Source organism: Pollachius pollachius, assembly GCF_949987615.1.
Source record: "Pollachius pollachius genome assembly, chromosome: 9".
Taxonomy (NCBI): Eukaryota; Metazoa; Chordata; class Actinopteri; order Gadiformes; family Gadidae; genus Pollachius; species Pollachius pollachius.
In genome coordinates, this window is record NC_136942.1 from 24,008,147 (window position 1) to 24,024,622 (window position 16,476).

A 16,476-nucleotide genomic window follows, 5' to 3' on the forward strand; every position below is an offset into this window, starting at 1 on the left:
GTATGTGTACGTGCTTTTGTGATGCTAGTTTTGTTTTAATACTTGCTGGTTGTTGTAGGTAGATGCTATGGTGTTGTGGTTGGCTGCTAGGGTTTTTAATTTTTTTTGTATTCTAGGTCGTTGCTAGTTTAATAGTTTAAAATCTAAAGTATAAATATTACGGTTGGAGCCATTGTATTAAATTTGGATGAAGTTTGAAATATTGTTGTTTGTCTTTTTAATAATATAAGAAATATAAACAATTAAGGAGGAGTTCATGTTTGGTGTGCAGCTAAAGGTGCACATCAAATATATGCAAGTTCAATTATTTTACGGTAACTAAACAAAGGTTCTGAGTGATTTTAGTAATCTAAGTCTAAATCTAAGTGTGTGTGGTATTGATCGAACCAAAAGAATGTTCCAGGTTCATTAGTTCAATGTTTGCTGCTGCCTGAACTGTCCTGAGGAGGTAGAGCAGGTCTCATGGTTCAGACCCTGAACTGTCCTGAGGAGGTAGAGCAGGTCTCATGGTTCAGACCCTGAACTGTCCTGAGGAGGTAGAGCAGGTCTCATGGTTCAGACCCTGAACTGTCCTGAGGAGGTAGAGCAGGTCTCATGGTTCAGACCCTGAACTGTCCTGAGGAGGTAGAGCAGGTCTCATGGTTCAGACCCTGAACTGTCCTGAGGAGGTAGAGCAGGTCTCATGGTTCAGACCCTGAACTGTCCTGAGGAGGTAGAGCAGGTCTCATGGTTCAGACCCTGAACTGTCCTGAGGAGGTAGAGCAGGTCTCATGGTTCAGACCCTGAACTGTCCTGAGGAGGTAGAGCAGGTCTCATGGTTCAGACCCTGAACTGTCCTGAGGAGGTAGAGCAGGTCTCATGGTTCAGACCCTGAACTGTCCTGAGGAGGTAGAGCAGGTCTCATGGTTCAGACCCTGAACTGTCCTGAGGAGGTAGAGCAGGTCTCATGGTTCAGACCCTGAACTGTCCTGAGGAGGTAGAGCAGGTCTCATGGTTCAGACCCTGAACTGTCCTGAGGAGGTAGAGCAGGTCTCATGGTTCAGACCCTGAACTGTCCTGAGGAGGTAGAGCAGGTCTCATGGTTCAGACCCGAATGTTCACATTGTGTAAATCGTGCATTATGTTCAATATGGTTGCGATTACGTTTTCATAAAGAGATGGTCAGGTGTAGTTATTTGGATTGTTTAGAGATAAGGGTAGAAATAGTTTAGTTTGGATATTATGTTATAAATGGTAACATTTTGGTATGAAGGCATCGTTGGGTGTGAGAAAAGAGCAATATCAAACTAGAAAATGCATTTCCTGCAGAAAATGAGTGAAAAAAAAAGAGTGCTGTAGTGCAAAGTGAGGTTGAAAATGTGTTTTAGTAAAGCCACATAGTTTAAAATGCAAAGAAAATTTGGATGGCTTAAATGAAGTGTAGATATTTCAACAGAGTACAAAAGTCTTAATGGAGTAAACAATGTATATAGGGACCATTTAAAAAAATTAAAATGGTTGTAAACTATAAAGTGAAGAGTTAAAGAAATAGCTAAAGTGATAAAGTTTTAATACATTTGAGATAAAGTATAGAATAGCTGGGCTGTTCTGTTAAAGTCAAAAAATTGTGGAATCATGGCAGTGTTACAGCCAAGTGTGTGTGTGTGTGTGTGTGTGTGTGTGTGTGTGTGTGTGTGTGTGTGTGTGTGTGTGTGTGTGTGTGTGTGTGTGTGTGTCTAATTTAGGAATAAAGCCTAAGAAAAACAATAGTTGAGCCATCTACCCATTCTCTGACACTTCAGACGACTCAAGACTTCGCAACTTGATCAATTCTTACCGTTAAACCGTTAAACTTTGTTTAAACAATTAACTCACCTTATTAGGGGAGTGCTGAACGCAGCGCTCAACTCAAAGATTCAGCCTATAATAGACATAGTGGCGGTTACATGAACAGAAGCGAGTAGCGAGTAAGATACTATTGGGCTAGAGGATATGGGTACCATGACAAAGAGTTGATGGTGCAAAGGTTTAAAACATTTGAAAGTTACGGTAGTCAGCAGTTAAAATAAATTAGAAGTATATTTGTTTATACTCATGTTAAGAAGGATTTGATGTATGTTTTATGTTGTACGGTCGGTGAGTGCATACCTTGACTCAAGTGAGTGCGAAATGAGTCAAGTGAGTGCGAAACTTGACTCATGGCTATCTGTATGTTTTTATGTAGATATCTGTCTCTAAATCAGAATATAGTGGGAGTGAATAGGATGAGGTTGAATGCTTGTGTGTGTGTGGCTCTGCTGCAGCTGGCCAGGGAGCAGAACCTTAGACCTTGAGCTAACATTCCATCTACCAGTTTAGAATGGTATCAGTTTAGACTGGTACTGCTGGTTTGCCAAGGGCTGTCAAGGAATATATATGAACGGTACACCAGATAACACTCCACATAAGACCCTGGCAGCTGCATGATATGCCCCTATGGCAACCAGGCGGTAATCAGGGGGTAACCAGGGGGTCAACTAGTGCCTAGCAGTTGCGTACTCTTGGGGTTGGGGTTTTCTTGAAACAATAAACCATAAATAGAAAATGCATTTCCAGCAGAAAATGTGCTGTAGTGCTGTAGTGCAAAGTGAGGTTGAAAATATGTTAACTTGTGTGGGTGCTAACTTGAAAGTTATTTTATTGACCTTATTCCTTCACAACTAGTTCATCGAAATAAGTTCACAAAAATGATGAGGTTTATACCGTTGTTTGGAAGTAAATCTGTGCCATCGGGTTTTGAAAATAAAAAGCCATTGAATTCTAAACACTGAATATTTATGCATTGAACTAACGTATCTGGATTTTTTGCCTCTGAATTTAACTAAAAAAAATTGTTTTAACTTAAAAAATTCAACTTAAATATTTTCAACGACGCTTAATAAATACATTTTATTTGATTTGATTAGCATTTTACAGACCGATACAATGGATAGGGCGTTTAGTAAGGTCCACCACCGTTGCTTCTCTCCCCATAAAAAGTTACAGTCAGTGTTTAATGACGTTGATTTACCTTTGAGCATTTCCTTTTATAGGCTACTGTGTAAAATGCTGTTTAGAACTAACGTTTGTATCAAGAAAGAAAGAACCAGCGAGTGACGCTCTTATTTCCGCTCTCCTTGCTTGACCGCGATCTAGCATCTAGAATGGATTACTCTTCCTTGGGTTCCTGGATGTTAACACTGAATTTTATACATTGAAATTTGCAGGTGACTTTGGCATGTTGAATTTGGGAATGTTGAAAATATTTAAGATGAATACAATAACGTTATACAATAATGTTGAATATTTGATTTTGAATTTTTTAACATTGAAAAATAAAGGTGAAAATGACTTGTTGAACAATTTAAAGAGTTATACTCAGAGGCAAAACATCCAGATACGTTGTTTCAATGCATAAATATTCAGTGCTTAGAATTCAATGGCTTTTTATTTTCAAAATCCGATGGCAAAAATTTACTTCCATACCGTTGGACTCTTTTGAGTCTCGGCTTTCATATGGCATATCGTTTGTGTAGATAGCATGTGTTGTCAGATCAGATTGTCAATTTCCAGCCCAACTACAGAGTAAAAACCACCCAATCAACCAAAAACCCGCCCAAAAAGTATATTGCCAGAAAACCTATTAATCATATACTTCTGCAATGGCAACTACTACTACGAATACACACCTAAACCTGATCATTAACTATTAATCTTATGTGGTATACAAGGAACCTCTCAGCTCTCTCCTTAACACACAAGCCTCACAAGGTCTGTGCAAAGAATCCACTGACAGCAGCAGAAAATGGGCCTTCAGTGAGATGATCTTAACACGCAACACACAAAATAGGCATTTAAAAGACAAATGGTGAGCACAATAAACGTTTGATTGCGACCTAATTGACCAAATATCTCTTACGCTACACAAACACACACACACACACACACACGCACGCACACACGTGCACGCTCCGCGTACAGGGACACAGCCACAGAAAATGAATGTTTGGTACAAGAGCTAAAAAAAAACAACTAAGCGTACAAGACCTTAAAGAACATAAAACGGAACTATGTACGGTCAACGCCAGCTCGACTAATACATCATGAATCAAATCTCCGTACAACTGGCGCGGAGGTTTGAGTGACAAATCTGCTTGCCCTCCCTCGCCCCAAATTATACAATTTGACAGTGGCCCATCTCCCAACCCTCAATACTAATATTATTGGGTAATTAAAACGTCAACCTCACATCTATTGGTATTGATTGATGTCTAAAAATAATTAGAATAATCCAGCAGTTTTTTCCAAAACCAGCCCCAATTTTGCCCAATGCAAATTTTTCCGCCTAATTTAAAAGTAGCCCAATGGCCCAATCTGGCAACACTGAGCATTACGTGAAAAAGATAGTTTAAGCATTGTTCTTAGCATTTAGCTTCTACCTGGAGTAAACCGCATATGTAGCAAGACAAACGTTCTAAATATAACAATCATATTTCCAATCGATTAATCATTTTAGCGCCAGTGTGACAAGAAATAACTTATTGACGTTGTTTAGGCTCCGTGAAGTCCGAAATGGTTAGCTTTTGTAATAGCCGACATGGGCTAGAGCGTCCTCTAGAATGTCCTCACGCCCAAGCTTCAACGTAAGTCAATGAGACCAACTGAAAATATACGACGGGGGAAGAAATTGATCTTAAACTGCGATTCTGAAAAAAGTATAAACGATATTGAAATTCTGTTTGGATGCACCAAGTAACCAAATCTAAAGGTAGTTGAAGTGTTAAAAGTAGAATATCTTAAAAAGTGGAATGGAAGCGTGCGATTCCAAGCTAATCTGAACATTTTAAAATCGCAAATGAGTCTCATAGGTGAACAATTGTGGAAGGAAATGGGTCCCAACATTTGTAGAGAATAAGAAAGAAAGAAAGAAAGAAAGAAACTTAGGAAGAACAATAGTTGAGCGCTGCATGCAGCACTCTCCTAATAATGAAAAAATGGAGGATGCTTTATAGTTCTCCAAAGATAATGGTGGTAATACTTTCTTCAGAATCACAGTTGTAGTTTCATACCGGCTTCGTTTTCAGTTGGTCTCATTGATTTACGTTGACGCTGGAGCGTGAGGACGTTCAGCAGTGTTGCCAGATGGAGCGTTTTTTCCCGCCGGATGTGGCTACTTTTGGAGGACGTTCAGGCAGTACTGCCAGATTGGGCGGTTTTTCCCGCTCTTTTGGGCTACTTTTAATCACGGACTGGCTCGCTATTCTCTCACACACACACACACACACACACACACACACACACACACACACACACACACACACACACACACACACACAAACACACACAAACACACCAGCAGTGCAGGGCAATACATTTGACCTTTCAGATTCATCAGTTCAATTAATTTTACATTTCTGCATTTTTAGCAATGCTTTGCGCTTTTCATTCAGCTGTCACTTTTTCTTTCCAACCATTTACATTTTCTTAAATGATGTGCATGCTTGTCCAAATCCCTTCACTTGATTTAAGCCATTTAACGTTTCTTTATGTCTTAATCTATTTGGCAACCTCACTTTGTACTACAGCACTCACCGCACTTTCTGAAGGAAATCCATTTTCTAGTTATACGTGTTCCTCTGTGACAGCCCATGGCTAGGTCCCAAACAGGACAGTGGAGCACACAGCGCCGTGCACAAACACACACACACACACAAATTACCCACAGGTGCAGGCATAGCAAAGCAAACATAAATCAGGCGTGACCTGAAGCTCACATACGCAGTCCACTTGCTCCCATCATAAGACCGTGGGGTTTCATGACCTCTGTCCACCAGCCTGGTGTTTCTCCTCTTGTTAGCCCTTGAACCCAGAATGCAAAAAGAGAAAGCTCTCCCTCTCTAGAGCTATATTGAGCATCAGGGCCTCTCGCCCCCAGCGCCACATCCGATTGGCCAAATTATTATCTTAAGAGGTCTCCAAGGGGCTCCAGATCAAAGCATCTTATCTGGAGCGGCGACCTCTATATTGAGGTCTACTTGTTTGGCGAGGTATAGTATAAAGCGTTTCTGCATTCAAATGTCTAAACACGACTGCAGTATCCAAATTGTTAACAAGGTTCAAACCCAGAGAAGTTGTTTCATTCACTGTCCGTTACATTTGGTGACAATGGCCTAATTTGCCTTTTACCACAGAAACCCGTTTTCATCAGAGACCTATTTATTGCTATGCTAATGCAACATCAATCTAGTTTACTACAATGTGCTACTTTGACAAGAGGCTCATGCCAGCCACTTGACTAATAAAGTGTTTCCCAAACAGGGTTAACGGGTCATTTTTGTTTTTAATCTTCTATCCGTGCGAGAAAAGAACAGCATTCGTGTTCGATACAGTTTCCTATACATTGAACAAATGTAAAAGATTTGATGAATCTTTAATTGTTCACGTAGAGCTCACTAGAGTGCTGACAACAGGCCATCTGCGACCACCCCCCTTTGAATGAAAAACATGGCAGACAGCAGGTACATCAAAGCCCCATGTCCTGAAAGTCCTACAAGGTGAACTGCCATAGCAGCCTCTATAACTGATCCAAACCGCCCGTAGAGCAGTCAGTGAAGACCAGAAGGTACTCCTCTCCATGGCTGATCTTGGTAGGATTAGATTAGATTAGATTTGAAAAACTTTATTTACCCCAAGATGGGCAATTTCGTTCAGAGTTTCCAATCTCACATATTAAATTACTTAATAATTAGCAATAGGAGGTAGACTAAAACAAATATCAAAGGCAGTCCAACCCACACATGGGTACAACGAAGTCCGCAAACTCCTAGGGGGGGGAGGCCACCAAAGGCTGCATGCAACATCCTGGCTTCTACTGGTCACCCCCTGTGTTGGACACTCTCACCCCCCGTGTTGGACACTCTCACCCCCCGTGTTGGACGGTCTCAGCCCCCCGTGTTGGACACTCTCAGCCCCCCGTGTTGGACAGTCTCACCCCCCGTGTTGGACAGTCTCACCCCCCGTGTTGGACACTCTCAGCCCCCCGTGTTGGACAGTCTCAGCCCCCCGTGTTGGACAGTCTCACCCCCCGTGTTGGACACTCTCAGCCCCCCGTGTTGGACAGTCTCAGCCCCCCGTGTTGGACAGTCTCAGCCCCCCGTGTTGGACAGTCTCACCCCCCGTGTTGGACAGTCTCACCCCCCGTGTTGGACAGTCTCAGCCCCCCGTGTTGGACAGTCTCAGCCCCCGTGTTGGACAGTCTCACCCCCCGTGTTGGACAGTCTCAGCCCCCCATGGTTGACAGTCTCAGCCCCCCGTGTTGGACAGTCTCACCCCCCGTGTTGGACAGTCTCAGCCCCCCATGGTTGACAGTCTCAGCCCCCCCGTGTTGGACAGTCTCACCCCCCGTGTTGGACAGTCTCACCCCCCGTGTTGGACAGTCTCACCCCCCGTGTTGGACAGTCTCACCCCCCGTGTTGGACAGTCTCACCCCCCGTGTTGGACAGTCTCACCCCCCGTGTTGGACAGTCTCAGCCCCCCATGGTTGACAGTCTCAGCCCCCAGCCTTTTGAAGTTGTTGACATTCAAGCGCTGAGTATAGCACCACGTGTGGGCTACTCTGGCCCATCCTTTGTGTCCTTAACTCATTTGTATGGTTCTACAAGCCATCCTGCTCATAGTACCCCATCATTACGACCCCTAACAATAGTAATAAACACAAATGGAGCCCAGCTGTACTTTTACTTTGTGAACCAAGGATGCCACATTGTTAAGGGGTCTGGGATCAGCCCCTCTGCAGTGACGCCAGCTGAGAACCCGGGGCCACAACGCTTGCACGGGGCCGGTTGGTCTTCATCTCACATGACACATGGCAACATAGAGGGTATGGAAACACACGCATGTGAGGCCGACAGCTTCAAACCTGACTGCCGAGTGTTTTACTCCTCAAAGGTCACGTCTATTTAAAGGACTTCTGCAGATGAAATATGTTTGAAGTGGGTGTGTATGGGAACGGGATCTGAGAGGGATCCATATGTAAAAGAGATGAAAGACATTGAGAAGTGTGTGTGTGTGTGTGTGTGTGTGTGTGTGTGTGTGTGTGTGTGTGTGTGTGTGTGTGTGTGTGTGTGTGTGTGTGTGTGCGTGTTTCTGTCTGAGAGAGACAGAATTACTTTGTGGTGAAAGTGAAGTAAATTCATTTCAACTCAGCACTGAATTACACACATACAGACCACCGTCCAAACACACACACACACACACACACACACACACACACACCCCACCACGGTTGGACTACTGACCATGCTCATGTGTCAACATATGCACAACAGCTCTAGAGCTGAACCAGACCAACTACAGTACACACACACATGCAGGTCTGCACGCACACGCGACAAAGTGTGCATCTGCATTTTGTGCATGAATTACAAACGGACAGACTGAAAGCCCACAAACCAGAACCCCAGTGGCTACCAGGACGACGCTCCTGTTCTTTAGCTCTGTAGCAGAGCGGCTCTATTGACTCCACACCATGGAGTATTTACTCTCTTTGAACCCCCATCACACTCCCATCGGCTACGTTATACTCAACCTAGGAATCAAATAGATGAACAGAAAAAGGGCCATCAGACTCCCTCACAACTGTCTGGAAGCAACGCAAGGCTACGCAGCCCCAAGATTAGAGATCACCACTAGATGAACGACACTGATGCCATTAGTGATGATACCTTGTTATCATCGTTAACAGGGTTTACCTTGTTAACATTGTCAAAGACGTTAACAAGGTTAACCATGTTAACAAGGTTAATCTTTAATGCACACACACACAACCAACAGGACAAAAAACAACCAATCCATCTTTCCATCCACTCAGGAACACCGGGAGGCGGAGCCAAAATCCCCTGCGGATCTGTGATAGGCCATTTCCACGGGAACTCCGGATCATCTCTGCAGGATCAGGTCTGAAGATGATCCAGGGTTGACTTTTCCCCCGCCTAGCTGGAGATGAGCCCATCAGACGGGTTCACACATCCTGGAGATACTTCAGGTGAGGGGTGGCACCTCAGGGTATCACTGTCCTCCATATCTGTCTGTAAGTCTAGTCTCTTGGTCTGTTCATCTTTCTGTAAGACTAGTCTCTTGGTCTGTTCATCTGTCTGTAAGACAAGTCTGTCCATCTGTCTGTAAGTCTAGTCTCTTAGTCTGTACATCTGTCTGTAAGACTAGTCTGTCAGTCTGTCCATCTGTCTGTAAGTCTAGTCTCTTGGTCTGTACATCTGTCTGTAAGACTAGTCTGTCCATCTGTCTGTAAGTCTAGTCTCTTGGTCTGTACATCTGTCTGTAAGACTAGTCTGGTCTGTCCATCTGTCTGTACGACTAGTCTGCCAGTCTGTCCATCTGTCTGTAAGACTAGTCTGTCTGTCTGTCTGTCCATCTGCCTGTAGGACTAGTCTGTCTGTCTGTCTGTCTGTAAGTCTAGTCTGTTAGTCTGTCCATCTGTCTGTAAGACTAGACTGGTCTGTCCATCTGTCTGTAAGTCTAGTCTGTCTGTCTGTCTGTAGGACTAGTCTGTCCATCTGTCTGTAAGACTAGTCTGGTCCGTCCATCTGTCTGTAAGACTAGTCTGCCAGTCTGTCCATCTGTCTGTAAGACTAGTCTGGTCCGTCCATCTGTCTGTAAGACTAGTCTGCCAGTCTGTCCATCTGTCTGTAAGACTAGTCTGGTCCGTCCATCTGTCTGTAAGACTAGTCTGCCAGTCTGTCCATCTGTCTGTAAGACTAGTCTGGTCCGTCCATCTGTCTGTAAGACTAGTCTGCCAGTCTGTCCATCTGTCTGTAAGACTAGTCTGGTCCGTCCATCTGCCTGTAAGACTAGTCTGCCAGTCTGTCCATCTGTCTGTAAGACTAGTCTGGTCTGTCCATCTGTCTGTAAGACTAGTCTGCCAGTCTGGCCATCTGTCTATAGGACTAGTCTGTCTGTCGGTCCATCTGCCTGCAAGACTAGTCTGTTTGTCTGTCTGTCCATCTGCCTGTAAGACTAGTCTGGTCTGTCCATCTGTCTGTAAGACTAGTCTGCCAGTCTGTCCATCTGTCTGTAGGACTAGTCTGTTAGTCTGTCCATCTGTCTGTAGGACTAGTCTGTCTGTCCATCTGTCTGTAAGACTAGTCTGTCTGCCTGTCCATCTGTCTGTAAGACTAGTCTTCCGGTGGACTGTGTCCGCCTGCGTAGCAGACCAGTTTGAATGGAGATCCTCCCGGCTCTGACCAATCAGGGCATCGTGTGCATGCGCTTGTGCACATGTGCGTCTGCAATGTGAAGGTGTGTTTCTGAGACATCAGTTGCTGAGAGTAATGCTACAGTATCCTCGGACCAAGTGTCTCTGGGGTGGAGGACGACTCTACAGATGATTCTAACCAAGTAGATTGAAGTGGGATGGTTCCACCGCTGTCCAGAATCACTCTGCCCTAACCCCGGGCCACTCTGCCAGTGGCTGACTCCCATTACAGCTGGAGCACTAGACAGCCTGGCTGATTGCCCATTAAAAGATCTTATTTTAGATAATGAAGTACTTTATTTAGCAGGAACCGTGGAGGGCTGTGAAACGGAGGTATTGCAATATGGAGGAGCACAGGAAACAATGAGCGGAGAGAAGCATGGTTAAGAACGGACTGTAATCACTCATTACCGTCTCCCCTCAGAGAGGAGGAGCAGCCTCTGGCTTTGACTAGAACGCCCCCGGAATATTTCTGTACCCGTTTTAGGCTATCTGTCATTGAAATAGAACATAATGGAACAGTGTAAAACTTATTTCACTAAATAAAAACATAAAAATCTCAATTCTAAAGAGCCCACAGGCTCCAACTGTTGTTGTTTTGCAGACATGCAGTTTATGCATCGTCATATTTAATTAAATGTATCGGTATGTAGTCAAATCATCAATTTGTCATGAAAATAGGGGCTAGGGTAAGCTACTCTCTCGCATTAAAAGATAAGATAAATTCACAAATCTTCAAGGAAACATCACATGAGAATGCACCATTCATAGACATCAGAGGGCTGACTATCTGTTTCACTGTAGTAGACGTTTCTACAGAATCCCTTAAGATTAAAAAATAACTAGTTTTTTTGGTCATTAGGCCTCTATATGATAGTTTGTGAATAATATCCACATAACCCCCAAACTGTAGTCCTTTATATATTTAATCCCATTCAAGCCTGAATTCCATCTCCAGCTGACTATTTCTGTCTCTATCTAGCCTCATGCGCCACAGCCAACATTTGGGCCCATGTTCGTGGTCATAATGTACGATAGTCTCTGCACGCTTCCTCAAGCAGGATGACGTTACTTCAACAAACAGTGGCTGCATCAGGACCCCCTCCATCAGGACCTCCATCAGGACCTCCATCAGGACCACCTCCATCAGGACCACCTCAATCAGGACCCCCTCCATCAGGACCACCATCAGGACCCCATCCATCAGGACCTCCATCAGGACCACCTCCATCAGGACCACCTCCATCAGGACCTCCATCAGGACCTCCATCAGGACCACCTCCATCAGGACCCCAAGCTCAGCCCACTTCCTCTCGTCATGCCTGATCCGTATCACCACTAAACAACGTAGACTCTGTCCCAGGATTATTTATAGGAGATAATTGTGACACCTATGCAGTGCACTAAGAGCTTTGTAGAAGGCGTAGCGCGGCAACAAGTGACACGGGTTCATGATAAATGGGTGCCAGCACCAGCCACAAATAGACACCTGCTGTGTGAGTGTGTGTGTTTGTGTGTGTGTACCGCTGCTGGTCGCCTACCTCTCAGAGATAAGACCACCAGCAGCTGATCTGCTATGTGGTCTTTTGATGGGATTTATAGATTTTCCTGGACATAAATAAGCATATTGTAAGATTATTCATTGTATGGATGAAAGCATTAGAGAACAAATTGGGGATGTTATTTCAACCACCAAATTGTTTGATTATGTTTTTGACTTGGTCTTTACTGTCTAATACACACATATGTATGTATGTATGTTGTATTTGACTGATACTTGAGTTGATACTGAATAATGCACACATATGTATGTATGTATGTATGTATGTTGTATTTGACTGATACTTGAGTTGATACTGAATAATGCACACATATGTATGGAGGGATGTTGTTTTGGTTGCAGCGGTTTGTGTCCATAATACAAATGAGTTGGCTTTTCTCTTTACCCAGTGATGAAAATGCATTGCTCATCACACATATTAAGCAGAGATAGCCTCTTACAATGACTAACATCCATGTCAGACTGAATGTGGGGTATAGCATTGATAAAGTGTTATCTTATCTTAAAGCATGGATGGGGGGTAGAGGGACTAGAGCTACCCAAACTAGCTCTCTATGTCGCACTCTGCCCAGCAACAACAGGATCTTCTACTTGATACTAATTCTGCTTCCTTGATCCTTTCTCTTCCCACTCCCACCTGATGGTTGGTCCCAATCCCCCAGCCCCCTACCCTGAGCCCACGGGGGGGGCCACAGACACAGACACCATCCCCGGAGCGGCTCATGAAGAAGATACTTTTGCTACTGACAATGTTGCTCTTTTTTACTCTCCTTTGATAGCTTTGGGATACTTTGTTGTCATGGCAACCGTGAAACTGGTTTGCAATATGCCACAACGGGTCCGCTAGGATAGGCGTTGTTTCATAGAGTCCCCCTGCACCGGAGGAGGGGATATCGTCACTGGCACCGCAAACTAAGGACCATCCGTCAAGAGATGAGGAAGGAGAAAGGAAATAAGAAACCAAGAAAGAAGAAAAGAGAACAAACAAGCAAGGCTTCTTTCCAGTCACTCAATTGCTGAATGAACGGGAGTGAAACTTTAATATAAACTTTGATAAACACATCCCCACAAACACCAGCTCTTACTCATGCAGATAGTAACCGATACGGTCTGCGTGGATGACGCCAGTGCCATTGCTGTTGCTGGTTGGCTCCAGTTTCCTCCTACAACATCTTAACCTCACATGTATATCTGAGGTTAAGCATCCCTGTGCACTTGACCTGGGGTTAGGGTTAGGGTTAGGGATAGGATTAGACCCTGAGCCTGCAGTAGACCCTGGAGCTGGTCCCCACGCCCTGTCTGTAAAATGCATCACATTCTGTTGAATACTTCTTGTGCTTCTGCAATGACGAATAAAGAATCTTCCTCTTCTTCTTAAATGCCACACAGCAATTCAAACTAACATTCTGTCCCCAACCCCACTGGGCCCTGTGACATTCATCACAGCCATCACAACCCCTGAATCACGCTTCAATACAGGAAGCACGCTCCTCAGAGCAAACATGGTCAAAAGTGGCATTAGCAGGTTACTGTGAGTGAGCTCATTAAACCAGTCACACAGTCACCATCACCAGTGAGTAATACTGAGGTGATGAAAGGTACACACTCTTCATCAACAATGAGGGTACGTCTTGAATTGAAATGACAAATTGATTACCCTTTGAGTGACTGATGTTTCTTTTACTGGAATAACAAATGTTGCATTCAAATGATGAAGAGCAGGGTGCAAAACAACAAGACTGAACTGATGAAGAGCAGGGAGCCCAACAACAAGACTGAAATGATGAAGGGCAGGGAGCCAAACAACATCCAAGTGACTGGAACTGGAAATCCCCAGTTGAGGGGGTCTGAAGGCCCGCCGTCTCCTTTGTATTATAAAAGGGTCTGTGTCGTGGCGATGGGGTGGGACTCGGAGCCTAAAGGTACTGGGTCCCATCCCCACACAGCGTACTAGTAGACATCCCTGAGCAAGATGCCTAACCTACCTGCTCCATAATGACACTGAATCTGAAATCACTAAGTTGCTTTGGATAAAAGTGTTTAACTGTAATCAGAATAGAGTAATACTTTAAAGCACATTGAGGTTATTAGCATTAACAGCTTAATTTGAGGCACCTCTGCGGAGGCAGCATAACCAGGCTGTTCTCTTCTGTCTAGTCCTACGCTACTCTCTAGCGCCCATACTGAACAGAGGGTTTCTCTTCCCCTCTGGAAGGGCTGCCAGAACCAGCCATCTCAAACAGGCAGTGAACACTGCTCTGAGTTGTGTTGACGTCCAAGTCAGATGCTTTCCCACGTGGATATTCTCTAGTTCCTCCACAATGCAATGTGAGTCCTTACTCTATGGACTGTGCCCAGCAAACACCAGACCCACCAAAAGAAGATGTTAGGGAATTATACAGCATTGTTTATGAAATCTCTTCTCCCTGGATAACTGCGACTAAAGCTTTAGTGTAGGAAAACACCATCCATAATATAATCCATGTATCATAGCATATAAACCAAGCATCCTGGGACAGTCAGGGATGTGAGGCGTTTTGCCTGATGCAATGCTTAAGCTGTTTCCGTTACGAGTAGGTAGAGTGATTTGAAGCTTGCTCAGCGTGTGATGGCTATAAAATTTACACCACAACCAGCAAGAGTCCATCTGCAGGCCGGGTACCTGGTCCCAGCTCCAGGCCGGGTCCCTGGTCCCTGACCTGGTCCCAGCTCCGGGCCTGGTCCAGGCCTGGTCCCTGGTCCCTGGTCCCTGGTCCCAGCTCCGGCCCTGGTCCCTGGTCCCAGGTCCGGGCCTGGTCCCAGCTCCGGGCCTGGTCCGGGCCTGGTCCCTGGTCCGGGCCTGGTCCGGGCCTGGTCCCTGGTCCCAGCTCCGGGCCTGGTCCGGGCCTGGTCCCTGGTCTGGGCCTGGTCCGGGCCTGGTCCCTGGTCCGCGCCTGGTCCGGGCCTGGTCCCTGGTCCCAGCTCCGGGCCTGGTCCCTGGTCCGGGCCTGGTCCGGGCCTGGTCCCTGGTCCGGGCCTGGTCCCTGGTCCGGGCCTGGTCCCTGGTCCGCGCCTGGTCCGGGCCTGGTCCCTGGTCCCAGCTCCGGGCCTGGTCCCTGGTCCGGGCCTGGTCCGGGCCTGGTCCCTGGTCCCTGGTCCCAGGTCCGGGCCTGGTCCCAGCTCCGGGCCTGGTCCCAGGTCCGGGCCTGGTCCCAGCTCCGGGCCTGGTCCCTGGTCCCTGGTCCCCGGTCCCAGGTCCGGGCCTGGTCCCAGCTCCGGGCCTGGTCCCTGGTCCCTGGTCCCAGGTCCGGGCCTGGTCCCAGCTCCGGGCCTGGTCCCTGGTCCCTGGTGCCAGCTCCGGGCCTGGTCCCTGGTCCGGGCCTGGTCCGGGCCTGGTCCCTGGTCCCTGGTCCCAGGTCCGGGCCTGGTCCCAGCTCCGGGCCTGGTCCCTGGTCCCCGGTCCCTGGTCCCCGGTCCCCGGTACACATCTCCCCACTCGGCTCATGAATAAGGAACATTACTCAGACAACGATGGCATTGTGAGCAGAGAGCATTTTGTCACAAGCTCCCCACCGCATGATTCAAAGAGTCTGAGCAAGGCCGTTCTACTGCTAATTAAAGACCAATAATGTCTTTGCATTCATTATCTTGCCGAGTTAAGCACATGTATCTCTAATTATCAGGTTGGGAATGGGCAGCAGAACCTACGCTGTTCTTTGTTCAGTTCTATTGAGTGTTCATTCGTTCATCTGAAGTGATGACAGTGGGTTCGGGCTAATCTCATGAAGGATGAATCATGAAGGAGTCACCATGTCATGTTGCTGCAGAATGCGTGCAGGTGGACGTTGGAACATGAAGGTCAAACAGTGTACCTTGTACTGGTAATCCAACACCCTAGAGACGATCCCCTGATGTGATGAGGTTTAACCTGACAGAGACAGGGAGGAGGGGGGCTGTAACCTGACAGAGACGGGGGGGTAGATGTTACAATTTCACTATCTTGCCTGTGTCAAACCGAGGGGGTATATATATCCCCCTTCGTCAAGGAGCCGGCTTCCTTTGTTCACGGGAGCAGGCGGGACTTGTGACCTGATGTGTTTGGCGTACACAGTGAAGTACAACATTTGAGTCGAAATTATTTAGCCAGGTCACGCCAATGTCATTTTCAAAAAAACAATGGCGTGAGAACTGTAAAACAACGTGGTCTGATGGTAATCTTTGGAGCTCCAGCCTTCCTCTGCCGCTCTTGTTGTTATGGTCGCTCACTTCAATTGAACTCTCTCCTGATGTTCTTTATTTTGCTGATGATATGTTTTTTATCCTGACGAAAGCCTTGTAAGGAAAGTTCCTTTGCTACTTTCTCGTATATCGTACCATTTTTCACCATCTTCGTTAAATGCGACTGCATCACATTCTCTCCCATGATGCTCAGCAGCTCTTGAGTTTCACCGTCTCTCCCGTTAGAACTACTCATGTTGGTGTCGCTGCGTCGTCTCTGTTGTCTTGACCACCACTTGACCTGCTGTCTCTAAGCTGCTTTTAAAACGCTGTCTAATAGCATTTACATGAAAATGGAACCCCCAATATGTGTAGGGTTCGAGAGGGGACATTGGACTGCGAAATCAAGATGGTATATAACCTCGGTCAGTGCTAACTCGGGGACCATGCC

At 46.0% G+C, this 16,476-nt stretch overlaps 1 protein-coding gene across 4 annotated transcripts in view; it reads right to left on the bottom strand.

Moving 5' to 3' along the window:
- LOC307081036 (pleckstrin homology domain-containing family A member 7-like) overlaps positions 1 to 16,476 on the bottom strand; it is a 134,289-nt gene that overhangs the window by 79,433 nt on the left and 38,380 nt on the right. The window lies entirely within an intron of this gene.